Source organism: Danio rerio, chromosome 4, assembly GCF_052040795.2.
Source record: "Danio rerio strain M-AB ecotype USA chromosome 4, GRCz13ab, whole genome shotgun sequence".
Classification (NCBI taxonomy): domain Eukaryota; kingdom Metazoa; phylum Chordata; class Actinopteri; order Cypriniformes; family Danionidae; genus Danio; species Danio rerio.
Window position 1 is genome coordinate 67,847,973 of NC_141024.2, and position 18,030 is coordinate 67,866,002.

Below are 18,030 nucleotides of genomic sequence, written 5' to 3' on the forward strand. Positions count from 1 at the left end.
AGAGAACTGTTGATTCTCTTAGCTCAGTTCCAGTAAAGGTTTTCCGTTGAGGATTTTAGGAAAAGAAGGAAAAGCGGAAGGTCGCGATGAGTCCGAGTCTCGTTTCTCCAAACAATCAAAAGAACTCTCCTACCAGTCCGGTGGCACAAACACACAGTCTAACAGGAGAGTCGGTTCCGTGGGTGGCTCGCCGTAAGTTTCTCCTCGAGTCCAACGTGAATTAGGGACTCATCACAGATGCTTCGACACACACAAAAAACCCAGCCTTGCAAAACACAAGGCAAATATCAATTAATAGAATGTCTTTAACAATAAATCTCATATGTACACGCTTCATATGCACATTTACTTAACATATATACACACATTTTTGACACTACTTGAAATCATGTTAAAATGAAAACAAAAATAAACACAAACTCACCAAGGAAATCACTCAAAATCAAAGCGAAAACCCAGGAAAACTCCAGGTGGCACTCGTGTGCAGATTTCACTCTCATATACAAATGACGCTTTTTCTCTCAATCCTTCATCAAAAATATATTATATAAATCATTGCAGCATCTTATTAACGGTAAAATTGCACAGTTAATACGAATTTAGAACATTAAAAGATATAAATCTAATAGTTTTCTACTGATAATACAATATCAACTTACTTCTCTCACTCCCTTGCAAACACTGAATCACCATAGCAACAGTAAACACAAACTAACAGACAAGAGAGATTTGTTATAGTTTGTAAAGTTGTTCTGCTGCTATAGCAGAAGGCACGATGATGTCATTCTAAAGCAATACTCCCTTGAATGCTGTATAATACTCTTTTATAAATTATTTATATAAATAAATAATTTTAATGTATATTATTTAATCGAGTATTCTGCCAGTGTTTTTTCTCATATTTATAAGGGTATTTCTATTTTTTCTATTGCTGTGTACTACCAACTAGTAACCTGGGTTATCCGGGTTACATTAGCATGTGTAGCTTATCATTTGGCCCCTTATATAAGCCTTAAAGGCTTCCCATCTTATAGATGCAGATGTTTCTTTCAGATTAGTTTTAAAAAATAAATCAATTTGAGTACCAATGAACTCCATAAATTTTGGATCATGAAGCCATCTTGGATGAAATCTCCATCTACAAGGCCCTTTTATAATTTTTGAAACATTATATACAAGTTTTACTTGACCATGGTCTGAAATTACAATAGCCTCATAGGAGCAGTCAACAATTTGATGGAATAAATTATTGGAGATTAAAAAATAGTCTATTCGTGAATATGATTTTAATGATGAACTATAACATGAATATTCAGTTTTGTTTGGATATTTTCTCCTCCATGGATCACATAAATCAAGTTCCTCTATAAAACTATTAAGTTTTTTCCTACTTTGTGTGTGAGCCATCTCTTTACTATTGTATCGATCTAAATGTGGGTTTAATGTCACATTAAAATCTCCTCCTATAATTAAATAGCCAGGTTGAGAGGCCAAGATTAAGAACAAGTTCTCAAAAAATTCTGGACTGTCAGAGTTGGGTCCATACACATTTACAAGGGTAATATTATTATCTATAAGAAAGCCTTGAACAATTAAATATCTGCCGAATTTATCTGCAATCACCTTTGACACTTTAAATGGAATGGCTTTGTGTATCAGAATTAATACACTCCTTGAGTTAGATGCATATGAAGCAGAGATTACTTAACCTGGCCATCTTCTACGTACTTTTAGTAATTAGACAAAAGATGGGTTTCTTGTAGAAATACAATAGATGCTTTAAATGTTTTAAGTCTAGTCATGACTTGTTTTAACTTTGAAAGTTTACCCAACCCCCTAACATTCCAGGATATAAATGTTAACTGAGATTCACTTGACATACTTAGGAATATTACATGTCTATATGTCCATAATCATAATGCAAAAAATTAATAAAAGAAATAAATACAAAAAAAGAGAAAAAAAGTTGCCCATTAAAGAAAAAGAAAAGGAAAAAAAAACAGGGGAAAAAAGGGAAAAGAAAACCCTTAACAAACCGGCGTTTAACCCATTTGAACAGAACCAGCCGGTATCTATCTCTTTCCCATCATATTGCAAAGATTCTTCAACAGGCCTGGATGGTCGTATTACTAGGAACACATCCTTGGCTAGCAATAAAAGAGTCATTGGACATTGCCCTACCCACAGACAACCTAATGAAATAGGACATCAAGGATAATCAAACATTTTCTTCAAACAATCATTGAACTGACTTGCATTTAAATATAGGCCTATTTGTTTTTAACCGGCCATTATACAGTAGGTGAATAATTGTCACGTTACGTGTTCGCGGTTAATTACCTTGATTTATGATAATAGCTTTGAAAAATAAAACAGTTGAACATTCAGCCAACTATTTGAAATTTGTCTTTACTCTCCTGATGTTTCTCCGAATTCTTCAATACACTTCTGTACATCCTCTGGCGTCTCACAGATCCTCCACTGGCCCTTATGCATGAAGCTCAGTTTGGCAGGATACATAAATCTGTAAGGAATATTTAGTACCTGGAGTCGTTTCTTCACATCATCGAATTGCTTTCGTTGTTTCCTCACCGCTACCGAGAAGTCTGGGAAAAACATCACCTTGTGCTCCTGAAATTTCCCAATTCCCATCTCTCTGGCAGCCTGTATCATTCTCTGTCTGTCACGAAGGTTGAGGAATTTCATGCTCAGTATTCGCGGGTATTGCTGAGGCTTTGCCTGGAGCCTGCCGATTCTGTGCGCTCTTTCAATAATCACTGGAGTAGGGAAAGTAGATGCTCCAAACACGTCAGTAGTCCACTTTTCTAGAAAGTTTGCCGCGTCCGTCCCTTCCGCTTTTTCGGGTAGGTTGACTAGCCGGAGATTGCAACGGCGATTACGGTTTTCTAAGTCATCCAGGTTCGTGCTGAGTGTTACAACTCGGCTTTCCAGAGTTTTCAGTTTTTTGTAGCTTATCCACATTATCTTCGGTATCACTAATTCGATGTTCAGCCTCTGCTAGTCTGCCGCCAAATTCGGAGATTTCATTTTTAATTCCTTGAATAGCATTCAGAACGCCTTCAAATTGAGATGTGAAAAAGTGTTTCATGTCTGCGAGAGCCTTCATCACATCGTTTTCCTCGTTGTTCGTTGTAGCTTCACTTGTTAGCTTGGCGCTACCGTTAGCTTCGTCACCGTCAGGACTTTCCTCTGGATTCTTCCTTGTATTTCTTCGATTTGCCATGGCGAAAAGCAATTTTTTTTTGTGACCGGGGTTGAACTCGGAGGCTATTTCGTCAGTTTAATATCTAAAAGTTTCTTAAAGTTTAAATTCTGGCCGTCTGTGGTAAGAGCGTTGAGTTGCACGTCTGTCTAGCTCGTCGCCATGTTGGAACCAAAACGTTCTCTTTTAGTCATAAAATAACGTTCCCAGTATGACTTCAGGAGGACGTTTAGTTTTGGTCATTATATGGTCACATAATAACATTACAAATAGAACCTTTCTAACATTAACAGAACGTTTCACATGGTCCTCATTTAGTCATACAATAACGTTCCCAGTATGACTTGAGGAGAACGTTCTGTTTTGGTCATTATATGGTCACATAATGACGTTACAAAGACAACCTTTCTAACATTACCAGAACGTTTTCACATGGTCCTCTTTTAGTCATATAATAATGTTTCCAATATGACTTAAGGAGGACGTTCTGTTTTGGTCATTCTATGGTCACATAATAACGTTACCAAGAGCACTCCCGCAGCACTAATTCTAATAGCTAGTGCTCGTGGTCTCAAAATTCAAAAGCAAACGCGTAAAACGTGTCTTCTATGTTCATCGTGCTCAAGAATGAGCATTATAACTGTACACTGTAAAAAATTGCTGTTAAAAAACGGTCAGATTCTACGGTAAAATAATGTTTTTTCACTAAAACAGTAATATTCTGTTAAAAACAGTGCTTTCTGGGTAACATTTTTGTTTTCGAGAAAGTAACCAACTGCAGAAAACTGTGAGCTAACAGAGTTCAGATTCGATGTTTTGAAGTCTGTGTTTAAAATCACACTTTGTGTCCTTGTTCACTATTTCATACACTAGTTAACTAATATAGTTCACCTGACAGAGTTAATGAACACTAATGAGTGAATTCAGACACTGATGAACACCTGCTGTTAATAATTACAATTACTGAGGAAAATAAACAAGAAACACAAACAGTGACTTGAGTTACAACATTAAATAAAATAAAATAAAACACCTTCAGTCTCAGCAGAGGATCATTAAACAACTTCACAAACAACAGCAGACACACACTTATTACTGACTGATTTGACTTCAATGCTATTCTCATTGAGATCCAACAGAAATTTAGGTGTTTTTCGTGTCACCGTAATGGAGTGAGGGGCTGGTTTAGTTGGGCTCTTCACCCTTAAACTTATTAATTCAGACTCTCCAATCACTATAATAAAGAATTATCATAATATTTGTATTATAGCAATAAAGTTGGAAGTCAATAAATAGAGAAATCTATTTGTCTGAAATTAGTTCTGATAAATGTTTTGGTATAAATCTGGATGAAGGGCCTCATGCAATAGATTTTATGCTTAGTTGCAGGTATTAAATTAATTAATGAGAAGTGGAAACAGAAAGGATACCTCCGTAATTACTTAACAGTTAAGTAATGAAAAATACACACTCAGACCTCATGAATCTGACCTTGTATCTCAACAATGGTAACAATTCAAATGTTTCATGCTGCAATGCATGCTGGGAATGGCACGGTACAAATATCCCAGCATGCATTGCGGTATAAACAAATGTTGTATAATGGTCTAACTGTTTTCTTTATTTGTGTTTGATTCTGCTGTTGTTTATGTTTAGACTTTCAGTTGCCTGTTTGTGAGTTAAAATGTTAATTTTGTTAGTTGTCACCATTATTGAGGTTCATATGCTGATTATTGATGTCTCTTTGAGTGCGACTTACACCATAGAGCAGTGTTATTGTCCAAGATAATCTTAAAAACTTCCAGAAATCATTGCCAGATATATACATATAATGTAAAACAATGAATTTAACATTGAATAGGAGCAGTAAATTTATTACACTAAATGAGAACAGACTCTGCCATTTAATAGCAACATGAACATCACCAGATCTTATTTAGGTTTTTGGCTGGCTTGCCACATCAAAAGAGCTTTTTAAACAAAGTTCTTAACAATTGCAGCAGCCAAAATATGTAAATGTTAAAAACGGCAGGGCTAAAAGCCCAACTAAAGCAAACTCTGTTCTCCATGATGGTGACGTAAAACTTTCACTTTTTCTCAAGAAGAACTTTAGTAAATGTTATACAAAAATACATGTATTAAGTAATAAGTGTAGCTGGTGATGATGTTTGTAGAGTTGTTTAATCATCTGCTGATCATTTAAATGATTTAATCATTTGTTGTTCTTCAGGTTATTTCATTATAAAGCTGTGACTAAAGTTTTGTATGTTCTGTTATTGTTTTTTCCCTTCAGTATTTCTTCATTTGTTCATTGTTAATCCTCAATTATCATTTAATTAGTCAGTTAATTAATGAATTTACTTCAGCTTTGCTACATGTTTCTTGAACACTCAGTAGTGTGGACACTTCAATAAAAACTGAGGTATATGCTCTGGGGTTTAAAGGGTTAAAGGTGTGAGAGGTAAAAACACAGTGTAAAAATGTATTTTAACAGTAATATACTGTTAATTTACACTACGGAAATAGACTGTATAAAAACAGTAGATTGCTGGCAACCACAGCTGCCAGTAGATTACTGTTAAATCAAGGAAAAAACAGTATTTTACTGTAAGACCTGAAGCTAATTTCTTCTGTCTGTCACCGTTGTGGAGGAGAGTAGAGCCAGTGTATGAGTTAAAGATGAACAATGAACTGCTGATGTTATTCTGCATGTTTCTCTATTTAAAGATAGTGGCTGTTTAGTTGCTGATGCAGTCAGAATCTCTCTGGTGATTCCAGATTTACATGTATGTGTGCTGTTGTGAAAAATAAGACATTAGAGTTAAACCGAACTTTTCTAATTAACTAAAATAAGTTATCATTATAAGTATACTTCTAAGCATATATAGCACATTACTTCATAAACTCATTCAGCAGTTGACCAAGTTGAGGCAGTTGCTTTCAGTGAGCAAAATGAGTTCACTTGAGTATTGTGTAAATCAATGTAGTCCATGTATTTTTACAGCAACATACTGTAAAATAACAGTACATTGCTGGCAACTGCAGCTGCCAGTATTTTACTGTTTTTTTAACGGGACAATTTTTAACAGTGCATTTTTAGATGCAATTTAACTCTGAATTCTAAAGATTTTAAGTCTAAAAACACTGTCAAGGTGCAAACATTTAGTCTTTAAAACGACTAAGCAAGACATTCAAACTCTGATTGGCTGTTGTCATTTTCTTTTTTCTTATCTTTTGCAGTTAGTGTTGATTTTTAGCTCTGGGTTAAGCTTTGAGCTGCTCAAGCAAATAGCTGAGCAGCAACTACTGTGAAGGTAGTTTATAAAATAATAATATATCATACGTTTGTGATTTTTATATCCCATATACTGTTGTGATAACAAAATTAATATTTCACTATATTGTACATCCCTAATATGTTAAAAGTATAAATAGTTATATATTTTGTGTAAATAAACTTTTTTCTAATTTTTTCTAATCTCTGTGTATGTTTCAGCTTTTTTTCTTTTCTTTTTTTATAAGATATTTGTTCAGTAGCTACAGTATCCCAAGAGTGGGTTATCTGTTGTGACTCAAATAACTTAATTTATATTACACTTTACATAATTTTTTTCTATTCGTTTATTGCAAACAAGAGTTAAAGGACTTGTTTAATAAAATAAAACTTCCAAAAATACACTGCGTACACATATTCATGTGGTGGCTTTAACATTATCATTGTGTAATTTAAGGGTCCTGTATTTTATTGATAAACAAGTTATAAACAATAGAGTTTACCTAACAGTAAAAAACAATTGTGGTATAAAATTATCTTGTAAATTAAAGTTAAGTAAATGTTCAATATAAATGCAGTAACACCTAAAAATTAAAGTAAATAAAATAAAACTTTAAAATATATTTAATTATATTCTTAATTTATTAAACTTAAAAGTAATAATAAACCTATTTAAATATTAATGCCTAATATTTACATTTTAGACTCTTAATTATAATATATTTTAATTATTATATATATTATAGATATATTTTTTTATATCCTATATATGATCATTCTGTTTAAATATTTTATTACATGCTATTCAATATTAATAAATAAATTACCTAAACGTTAGGGTCAATATAATTGACAGTTCTTAAACTGAATGTTTTAATTTAACATCAGTTACCCTATACAATGTTCAATTTAAAAGTCAATATTTCAGTATGTTTTATTATTGAACTATTAAAATATTTTATTACTTAAAAAAATGTAAAATATAAAATATAAGTCATAAATATAAAAACATTTTAGCTAGCTATGTTGTAAATAAACATACAATATTTGAAGATATTGTAACACATTTATTACAAAATATACTTTTTTATTATTAAATGTAACTCCTTTAAAATGAATTTTCTTTTTTCAAATTATTCAGTTACATTGTAATACACATTCTTGATTGCCTGATATACAATGACAGCTGTCCACATGTCTACTTAATATGCACCTGTCATACCCCAGAAAGCACATGGCTACTTGTTATGCCAGTTTCAGGTAGCCTGCCAGGCCGCTTTTGATTTTTTACCATATTGGGCATTTCTTTAATTTCAGCAAGCATGAGCACCCTTCAAGGCCACAGGCGACCCCAATGGGGTTCAGGGGTCACTACCCTGCAGTCCAAGGCCATGTGACGTCGAGAGGATCGCTGGGGGCCACAGGGTGGGGGCAGAAAAGATCCATCAGGTTCCTTTTCACAGGGGCCATGCTAATATTCTCTGTATCGATCCAAGTATATGTTTTTTTTTTTCAAAACATCAGTTCAGAAGCATATAAAAATATCATTTACAAACATTCCTTATGACATTATGTTGGTTTCAAAACAGGAAAACAACAAGCATAATCATTCTGGCAAATCTATTTTCAAACCATCTAGTGAGTACGTAATATAAGGAGTATTCAACATAAACGTTTTGTAAAATTCAGTCTCTTTTTCTTCCATTCTAAAATATTATTCCACAGTTTTAATATAGTTTTCCAGTTTCTTTTATACATTGTCCATAACTCCATTTTAGCATGTTTATTTTTTAACAATGTTTCTCCTTTCTCAAATTACAGTTCTTGCAACTGATAGAAACAAATTGGCAATTCTTGTTTTACTTCCATTAAAACTAGGGATGCACGATATATCGGCGCCCATATCGTTATTGTCCGATAAATGCTATTTTTTAAGATTATCGTTATCGATCCGATGTTGACACCTTGCAATTTCGAAATCATATCTTTTTTGCTTCAAGTATAGACTATTCTGTTCATAAGAGCAGTTCAATCTTTTATGAAGTTTGCTGTATAAAAATATAACAATTTAAAATATTTATTATTATCGGCCTATACATATCGGCTATCGGCCTCCAAGTCTGAAGAATTATCGGTTATCGGTATCAGCCAAAAAATCCATATCGGTGCATCCCTAATTAAAACCAAATAAAAACATTTTATACCATTCTGTCTCCTCCTCAATCTGCTCTGTTTTACTTTTCATCATTTGTTTAATACTTTCTTTTAACTTTGCCATAAATGTATTAAATTCAACACATTTTAAAAACAAATGCATAATACCTTCATTTTCCAGTCCACATATTTTGCATAATGCATTCTCACTGCTTCCAATTTGTGCCAGTTTTGTTTCAGTGAAAATAACATTATGTCTGATGAAATAATCCAACGTTTCAATTTTTGCGTCTAAATATTTCCATTTTAAATTCTTCCAGATTCCCTCTTCGTCTATTTCCACAAATATTTTTTTCCAAAATTGTTCTGAAACTGGTCTTTTATGCACTTTGTTTCTGAAACAAATGTAGAAATTTTTGAGAACACATTCTTGAAAATCTTTCTCATTTTCCTTTAAAAACATTTTCACATTATTCCTTCATTCGAATCTATGATTTCAAAACTTTCTGGATCCACACCTACAAATGTTGCCATAATTTATCGTCCACCCAAACTAAATAATGAATTTCTAAATGACTTTGCTGCTTTTTAACACATATTACCACCCTCTCACCTAATATTATGGTTTTAGGAGATTTTAATATTCATGTGGATAATTTTAATAACTCCCTTACAAGAGATTTTATATCCTGTCTTGAGAGCTTTGGACTTCAACAGCATGTCAATGTTCCCACACACTCTAAAGGACACACCCTCAACCTCATCTGCTGCTCTGGTGTCTCACCCATTGACCTCTCTGCTGAGAAACTCCCTATAACGGATCATTTTCTCCTCTGATTTAATTTTGCACTCTCTCTTTCTTCCACCAAATCTCTCCGTACTATTTTCTTTCCGTAACATAAAACATATTAATTTAGAATCCTTTTTTTGCTAGTATTAACTCTCTTCCTGAAATTACTAACCTTTCATCACCAAATGATTTAGTTTCTCATTACAACACTGGACTTCACTATAAGTCTCTGTAATAAAGTTCACGGCCCTTTGGCCGCCTGGAAGAAGGAGGCGGAGAACCGACGTAGTTTAAAAATATTTATTAATAACAGGGACGGCAGCTCCTCACGGAGACAATGGGGGGATTGGCGCCACAGCCCCTGCGAGACCTATATGAGATGGGCCGAGAGAACAGGAGATGAAAAAAAAGGAAAGACAGAGTAGACCAGGAAAGGGGAGAGAGGAAAAAGAAAAAAAAATTGGGGTTCGGTTCTCCAGACACGCTGCCACTCGGTCCTCCACCAGCTGAGAGATGCGATGACGTGCTGGGAGCCCTGTGGAGGAATCTATCCACCCGTCTGTCTTCTGGCGTCCGGCCGCGGTTCTCCTGGCTGGCTGGCGGCATCTCTGGTCTCCTGCTCCGCTTCCGTGGATGGATGCAGGCTCTGGCATCATGGTGGATCGCGGCAACTCCCCCGGGTTCTGTGGAATGGCTCCCTTCAGCACTTTCCCCTTCGGTGGTGAGCCCCGCGTCTCCTGCTCCTCCCCATGCTGGGAGACGGCAGCAGGCAGATCCTTTCCTCGCCAGCCTCAGGCCGCCCCGGCACTCTGGGCAGACGAACAGGTTTCTCCCCCACTCGGGTTAACTCCCAAACACTCGCCCCTCTCTCAGCGGCAAGGGCATCTGGACAACGCGTCCCTCCTTCTCCCGGGCTTCGGCACCACTGTAATAAAGTTCATGGCCCTTTTGCCGCCAGAAAGAAGGAGGCGGAGAACCGACGCAGTTTTAAAATATTTATTAATAACAGGGACGGCAGTCTCCGTGTCTAAACCAAAACGGACGGACGGCAGCTCCTCACGAAGACTGCCGTCAAACTGAAAGCAAAAGTAAAATATGCCTGGGCCCGGTCCTCTCTCGTCTTCCTCTGCCATAGTTCCTCCTTTTATGGTCCAGAGCTCCTTCCGTGGGATCCGAGGCAGGTGCGCACCGCAGGTGTATCCACTTACGCGGTGGCCTTACTCCGTTCCCACGGCTCTCGGCCACGCCCCCTCGCCACAGTCTCATATGGATTTTTTGAACATCTGACAGAAATAAAGTCAATCAGGTAAGCAATGAGCGTAGCTGCTGCTGCTTCTCTTCTGTTTCTGCATATTAACAGCAGGTGTTCATCATCAGTGCTCAATCATCACTTAATTAAACTCATCATCGGCTCATTAACTTTACTCTGCTGCTGAGTAAATTTCGCTCAATTTAGAGAGGGACCAAATGTTCTCTGAACTGAGTAAATTTTACTCAGTGTACAGGTATGGATCATATGTTTTGTCCCAGCTAAGATCTTAAAATGTTCTTTACTTCTCATAGTAACAACTAATGATAATAATTGTCATGGTCACATATATTGCTGTATATGAAGGGATATTTATTTATTAGCATGATGGTTGCTATATTTTAATGAAACAACTGTTTACTATGTAAATGGAGCTATCAAACCGACACGAGCGTTGAAAATAATACATAAGCTAAACTTCTTCAGGTTTTTTGCAGCCATATATACATATAAGTAATATCACAGTATAAAAATAACCTACAACACGAAATCTCTAGGACAGGTGAACTTTCTGACGACACAGCGGACCCAGCACAGACCAAACACTGCACAAAGAATGAGATATTTCAAACATGATGTGACCTTAGCATTAATGTAACAATAAAAATAACTTACCGCACAAAATCTCTGTAATGGATGAACGTCTGACAGCGCAGCGTCAGGCACACAGACAAAATACAGCACACACAGTGAAATATTTTAAATGTGATGTGAGCAAAACATACTGTTTATCAGAACAGGATAAAAATAACCTACCGCTCTAAATCACTATGACAGGTGTACTTGCTGACAGCGCAGCCTCACGAACAAAGACAAAATGCTGCACAAAGAGTGAAAAACTTCGAACGTGATGTAACCAGAACATACTGTGCATCAATATAACAGTATAAAAATAACTTACCACACGAAATCTCTACGACAGGTGTACTTTCTGAAGGCGCAGCCTCACGAATACTGCTCAAAAAGTGAGATGTTTTAAACATGTCGTGAACAAAACATACTGTGCATCAATATAACAGTATAAAAATAACTTTCCACACAAAATCACTTTAACATACGAATTAATCTCGGCAGATGAACTTTCTGACCCAATAAATTGAGCATTCAGAGCAAGAGAAACTTTGGAAAATCCTTAGCGCTGATTGGCCCTGATTTTAAACTTTAGACAATGCATCCCTCCGATTAGCCCATGGTCTAAGCAAACTGTAGACAATCGCGGCTTCTCGTTGGACGAGAGTCTACAGTCTACAGTTACCATTGCACGTTCCCTGGGCAGATGTCTGCGAACTCCCCAAATGTGGGAATCTCGACTGCATAATTTCTGGTAGTGGGGGACTGCGTTCGCGCTCTTTCTGAGCACAGTGGTTCAAGACAGAGCTCAGGCGGTAGCGTCGGACCCGGCTGGAGCCAAGTGGTGCTCGCTGCAGAGCCATTTGTGGAGAGCTGAGCTCCAGCGAGGGGGAGCTTAAGCTTGAGCTCCACCTTTTTTGCACTTCTTCTACGAGTGATGTCACTGGGGGTAGGGTTAGGGGTGGGGTTGGTGTACGCATTAAAGAGCCCATATTATACATGAAATAGGGTCATATCTTGGTTGTAAGGGTCTCCAACAACAGTTTAATATGCATGCAAGGTCAAAAAACACTTTCATGGTCTTATAATCTGCATTTATTTTTACCTAATTATCCCAGCGACTCCCGTATGAATCGTCCAGTGATTCATTTGTTCCCAAACCCCTCCTTAGCGCGAAGCTAATCTGCGCTGATTGGACCGATGACAGTCTGTTGCGATTGGTCGACTGCCTTCAGTCAGAGAGTGAAAAGCCAAACAGCTATATAAAAGTAAGCCAAATCAGCAATATAAAAGTAATCACAGTTCATGCACGCTCGATAGTGTAGGTGTGGATTTTAGCTGCCAGTGGGTCAATGTAAATACAGACTATGGACTTGAAAATTCAGACGACTAACTATTTTATTGAGCAAAAACTCCAAAAACAGTTGAGAAGATCTCCTAGCTTCTCACTCTGCTCTTTTCACAGACACACACACACACACACACACACGCACGCACTTAACCCTGCTCCGGACGACAACGCGCGCGCGCGCACACACACACACACACCTCCGGACGACAGCGCGCGCACACGCGCACACACAGACACACACTTCTCCGCGTCCATGGAGCTCCGTTAACAAAGCAGCACGCGTCGCGTTTTTAACGTGACTTTGCACGCGATAAGAGAATATAGCGAGTTAACCTGATACAGTACACGCGGTTACAAGTAACAAATCACAACTAAATACATTTGCAAGCTAGAGAAAACGAGGCAACTTTAATCGCACGTACTTACACTTGAGAAATGGAGGAAGAAAAATCCATCCTGACGTCCAGCATTAAGTTACTCTTTACTAATCCTTCCTTTAACAAACGCAGATGAAGTATTCTTTGTAGCATGTAGTTTCCAGAAGTTTCCAGTAGTTTCCAACTGCTTGGCTATAATGCTGAGGTTTCATCTTTGGGTACAGACTCAATATATCTATCTGCAGTGTGACTTCAATCGACCGGCATGTTTGTGTGTGCGTGTGTTTGCGGGTGTGTGTGTGTCTGGGTTTCTGCGTCAGAGGGCGGGGCCTCAGGTTTGAAATCTCCCGGGTTTGCGCGTGCACGTGAATAACTTGGTTTCGTTCGAACGTCATGGCGAAACACCTAATGAATCTTTATCAAGGCGACTCGTTTGAAGCACTATGAGTCGACTCTTTTATAGATGAATCAACAGTTTTAAACACTGTATTCTCACAGATTTAAGCCTTAGCTGGATACTTCACTTCACTTAGAGCTGTGTTACACACTACATGGAGGAGAATTTTCAAAAACCCATAATATGGGCTCTTTAAAACAGCTTACAGGAGGAGGAGCGACAGCTCATGCTCCCCCTCGCTGGAGCTCAGCTCTCCTCGAATGGCTCTGCAGCGAGCACCCCCTCGCTGGAGCGGCGCTTCCCTCTCTTCCTCGTCCTCTGCCAAGCCTCTTTTGCTCCAGTAGAGCCGCGCGCGCCTGTGGAAGGCCTGCCCACCCGTCGCTAGAAGAGTCTGTTCTGACGCCGAAAACTACTCGAAAGGTCCCCCCTCAAAGCGGTTTGACCAGGTGAAGGAACACGCAAAGAGAGCCCCCGGTGGCTTTTGTCCGCCAAGCGAGTGTGCCCTGTGGAATGTCAGAATTTTATTTTTACCGGCCTGCCGCTGTTACTGACGGAACGAATGCAGACCATGTGAAAGGTCATCATTTTATCTGCCATTAAGTAAGTGAACGCTTCTGCTCGGATCAGAGGTAACTTTGTTTCAAGAACTGCAATCTTTTGCAGACGTCTGTGGCCTTTTGGGCAGAGGGACGGTTCTAAACCAATCTGAACCAGAGGCAATTTCGCAGCCAGCCGTCGGTGGTTTCCCGTCCCAGGAATGTAAGGTGCTTGCAGCGGGAGGTTGTTTCGTTAGCGCTTCCGCTTTCGTCAGTGAAGTTCTTTTGCGGAACGTTTGTAGATCCCCTCGTCTTCTTCAAGCTATGTCGTTTGAGCACTGTGCTGATAGGCTGACGTGAGAAAACAGGACACAAAACATACAAGGCAAGAGTGCAAAGCACGGAGCTCTAGGCAAAGGCGGTCCGAACCGCAGCAAAGCAGGAGGTCGACATGTCCAAATAGACCAAATCAGAAACTAAGCAGAGAAAAACGGCATCTGTAGAGAAAGAAAACAGATGGAGGAAAAGAAAGAAAGAACAGGAGGATCCCCTCCCCTCCCCCCATAGAGGGTCTGTTATCCCCAGATCGAGTGCGTCCGGTGGAATCCATGTGTTGGCAGCCCCAACTGATGACAAAACATAAAGCAAGCATCTGGAGGAAGCTCAAACTCTTCATGCGTTGCCACAGTTACTAGCGAGTGGTTTGTAGGCACAGGCACGTCTGCTGCAAGTACAGCGCCGTCAGGAGACAGGGGTTGCTGGCCCATTCCCCATGCTCGGTGGCTGGGCATCACCGCCCTGGAGTACGGCCGATAGAAAACGGCGGCTGCCATTTGCGCCGCCCGGCAACTCATACTTACCTGGCAGGGGAGATACCATGATCAAGAAGGTGGTTCACCCAGGGCGAGGCTTGGCCATTGCACTCCGGCCACGCTGACCCCTCCCAGTGACATCACTCGTAGAAGAAGTGCAAAAAAGGTGGACCTCAAGCTTAAGCTCCCCCTCGCTGGAGCTCAGCTCTCCTCAAACGGCTCTGCAGCGAGCACCACTTGGCTCCAGCTCTGACGTTACCGCCTGAACTCTGTCTTGAACCACTGTGCTCAGGGGAGAGCGCGAACGCAGTCCCCCACTACCAGAAATTATGCAGTCGAGATTCCCACATTTGGGAAGTTCGCAGACATCTGCCCAGGGAACGTGCAATGGTAACTGTAGACTGTAGACTCTCGTCCAACGAGAAGCCGCGATTGTCTACAGTTTGCTTAGACCCTGGGCTAATCGGAGGGATGCATTGTCTAAAGTTTAAAATCAGGGCCAATCAGCGCTGAGGATTTTCCAAAGTTTCTCTTGCTCTGAATGCTCAATTTATTGGGTCAGAAAGTTCATCTGCTGTCGAGATTAATTCGTATGTTAAAGTGATTTTGTGTGGAAAGTTATTTTTATACTGTTATATTGATGCACAGTATGTTTTGTTCACGAAATGTTTGAAATATCTCACTTTTTGAGCAGTATTCGTGAGGCTGCGCCTTCAGAAAGTACACCTGTCGTAGAGATTTCGTGTGGTAAGTTATTTTTATACTGTTATATTGATGCACAATATGTTCTGGTTACATCACGTTCGAAGTTTTTCACTCTTTGTGCAGCATTTTGTCTTTGTTCGTGAGGCTGCGCTGTCAGCAAGTACACCTGTCATAGTGATTTAGAGCGGTAGGTTATTTTTATCCTGTTCTGATAAACAGTATGTTTTGCTCACATCACATTTAAAATATTTCACTGTGTGTGCAGTATTTTGTCTGTGTGCCTGACGCTGCGCTGTCAGACGTTCATCCATTACAGAGATTTTGTGCGGTAAGTTATTTTTATTGTTACATTAATGCTAAGGTCACATCATGTTTAAAATATCTCATTCTTTGTGCAGTGTTTGGTCTGTGCTGGTGACGCTGTGTCGTCAGAAAGTTCACCTGTCCTAGAGATTTCGTGTTGTAGGTTATTTTTATACTGTGATATTACTTATATGTATATATGGCTGCACAAAACCTGAAAAAGTTTAGCTTATGTATTATTTTCAACGCTCGTGTCGGTTTGATAGCTCCATTCACATAGTAAACAGTTGTTTCATTAAAATATAGCAACCATCATGCTAATAAATAAATATCCCTTCATATACAGCAATATATGTGACCATGACAATTATTATCATTATTTGTTACTATGAGAAGTAAAGAACATTTTAAGATCTTAGCTGGGACAAAACATATGATCCAAAATTTGAGCAAATGAGCAAAATTTGAGCATATGAGCAAAATTTACTCAGCAGCAGAGTAAAGTTAATGAGCCGATGATGAGTTTAATTAAGTGATGATTGAGCACTGATGAACACCTGCTGTTAATATGCAGAAACAGAAGAGAAGCAGCAGCAGCTACGCTCATTGCTTACCTGATTGACTTTATTTCTGTCAGATGTTCAAAAAATCCATATGAGACTGTGGCGAGGGGGCGTGGCCGAGAGCCGTGGGAACGGAGTAAGGCCACCGCGTAAGTGGATACACCTGCGGTGCGCACCTGCCTCGGATCCCACGGAAGGAGCTCTGGACCATAAAAGGAGGAACTATGGCAGAGGAAGCCGAGAGAGGACCGGGCCCGGACATATTTTACTTTTGCTTTCAGTTTGACGGCAGTCTTCGTGAGGAGCTGCCATCCGTCCGTTTTGGTTTAGACATGGAGACTGCCGTCCCTGTTATTAATAAATATTTTAAAACTGCGTTGGTTCTCCGCCTCCTTCTTTCTGGCGGCCAAAGGGCCATGAACTTTATTACAGTGGTGCCGAAGCCCGGGAGAAGGAGGGACGCGTTGTCCAGATGCCCTTGCCGCTGAGAGAGGGGCGAGTGTTTGGGAGTTAACCAGAGTGGGGGAGAAACCTGTTCGTCTGCCCAGAGTGCCGGGGCGGCCTAAGGCTGGCGAGGAAAGGATCTGCCTGCTGCCGTCTCCCAGCATGGGGAGGAGCAGGAGACGCAGGGCTCACCACCGAAGGGGAAAGTGCTGAAGGGAGCCATCCCACAGAACCCGGGGGAGTTGCCGCGATCCACCATGATGCCAGAGCCTGCATCCATCCACGGAAGCGGAGCAGGAGACCAGAGATGCCGCCAGCCAGCCAGGAGAACCGCCGCCGGACGCCAGAAGACAGACGGGTGGATAGATTCCTCCACAGGGCTCCCAGCACGTCATCGCATCTCTCAGCTGGTGGAGGACCGAGTGGCAGCGTGTCTGGAGAACCGAACCCCAATTTTTTTTTTCATTTTCCTCTCTCCCCTTTCCTGGTGTACTCTGTCTTTCCTTTTTTTTCATCTCCTGTTCTCTCGGCCCATCTCATATAGGTCTCGCAGGGGCTGTGGCGCCAACCCCCCCATTGTCTCTGTGAGGAGCTGCCGTCCCTGTTATTAATAAATAATTTTAAACTACGTCGGTTCTCCGCCTCCTTCTTCCAGGCGGCCAAAGGGCCGTGAACTTTATTACAGAGACTTATAGTGAAGTCCAGTGTTGTAATGAGAAACTAAATCATTTGGTGATGAAAGGTTAGTAATTTCAGGAAGAGAGTTAATACTAGCAAAAAAAGGATTTTAAATTAATATGTTTTATGTTACGGAAGGAAATAGTACGGAGAGATTTGGTGGAAGAAAGAGAGAGTGCAAAATTAAATCAGAGGAGAAAATGATCCGTTATAGGGAGTTCCTCAGCAGAGAGGTCAATGGGTGAAACACCAGAGCAGCAGATGAGGTTGAGGGTGTGTCCTTTAGAGTGTGTGGGAACATTGACATGCTGTTGAAGTCCAAAGCTCTCAAGACAGGATATAAAATCTCTTGTAAGGGAGTTATTAAAATTATCCACATGAATATTAAAATCTCCTAAAACCATAATATTAGGTGAGAGGGTGGTAATATGTGTTAAAAAGCAGCAAAGTCATTTAGAAATTCATCATTTAGTTTGGGTGGACGATAAATTATGGAAACATTTGTAGGTGTGGAACCAGAAAGTTTTGAAATCATAGATTCGAA

At 39.6% G+C, this 18,030-nt stretch overlaps 1 protein-coding gene, 1 long non-coding RNA gene and 1 pseudogene across 8 annotated transcripts in view; 2 read left to right on the plus strand and 1 right to left on the minus strand.

Moving 5' to 3' along the window:
• LOC148682349 (uncharacterized) overlaps positions 1 to 18,030 on the plus strand; it is a 771,506-nt gene that overhangs the window by 677,700 nt on the left and 75,776 nt on the right. The gene's annotated exons all lie outside the window — the stretch shown is intronic.
• LOC147845236 (uncharacterized) overlaps positions 1 to 18,030 on the minus strand; it is a 934,973-nt gene that overhangs the window by 149,845 nt on the left and 767,098 nt on the right. The window lies entirely within an intron of this gene.
• LOC137490789 (U1 spliceosomal RNA) lies at positions 14,834 to 14,985 on the plus strand (annotated as a pseudogene).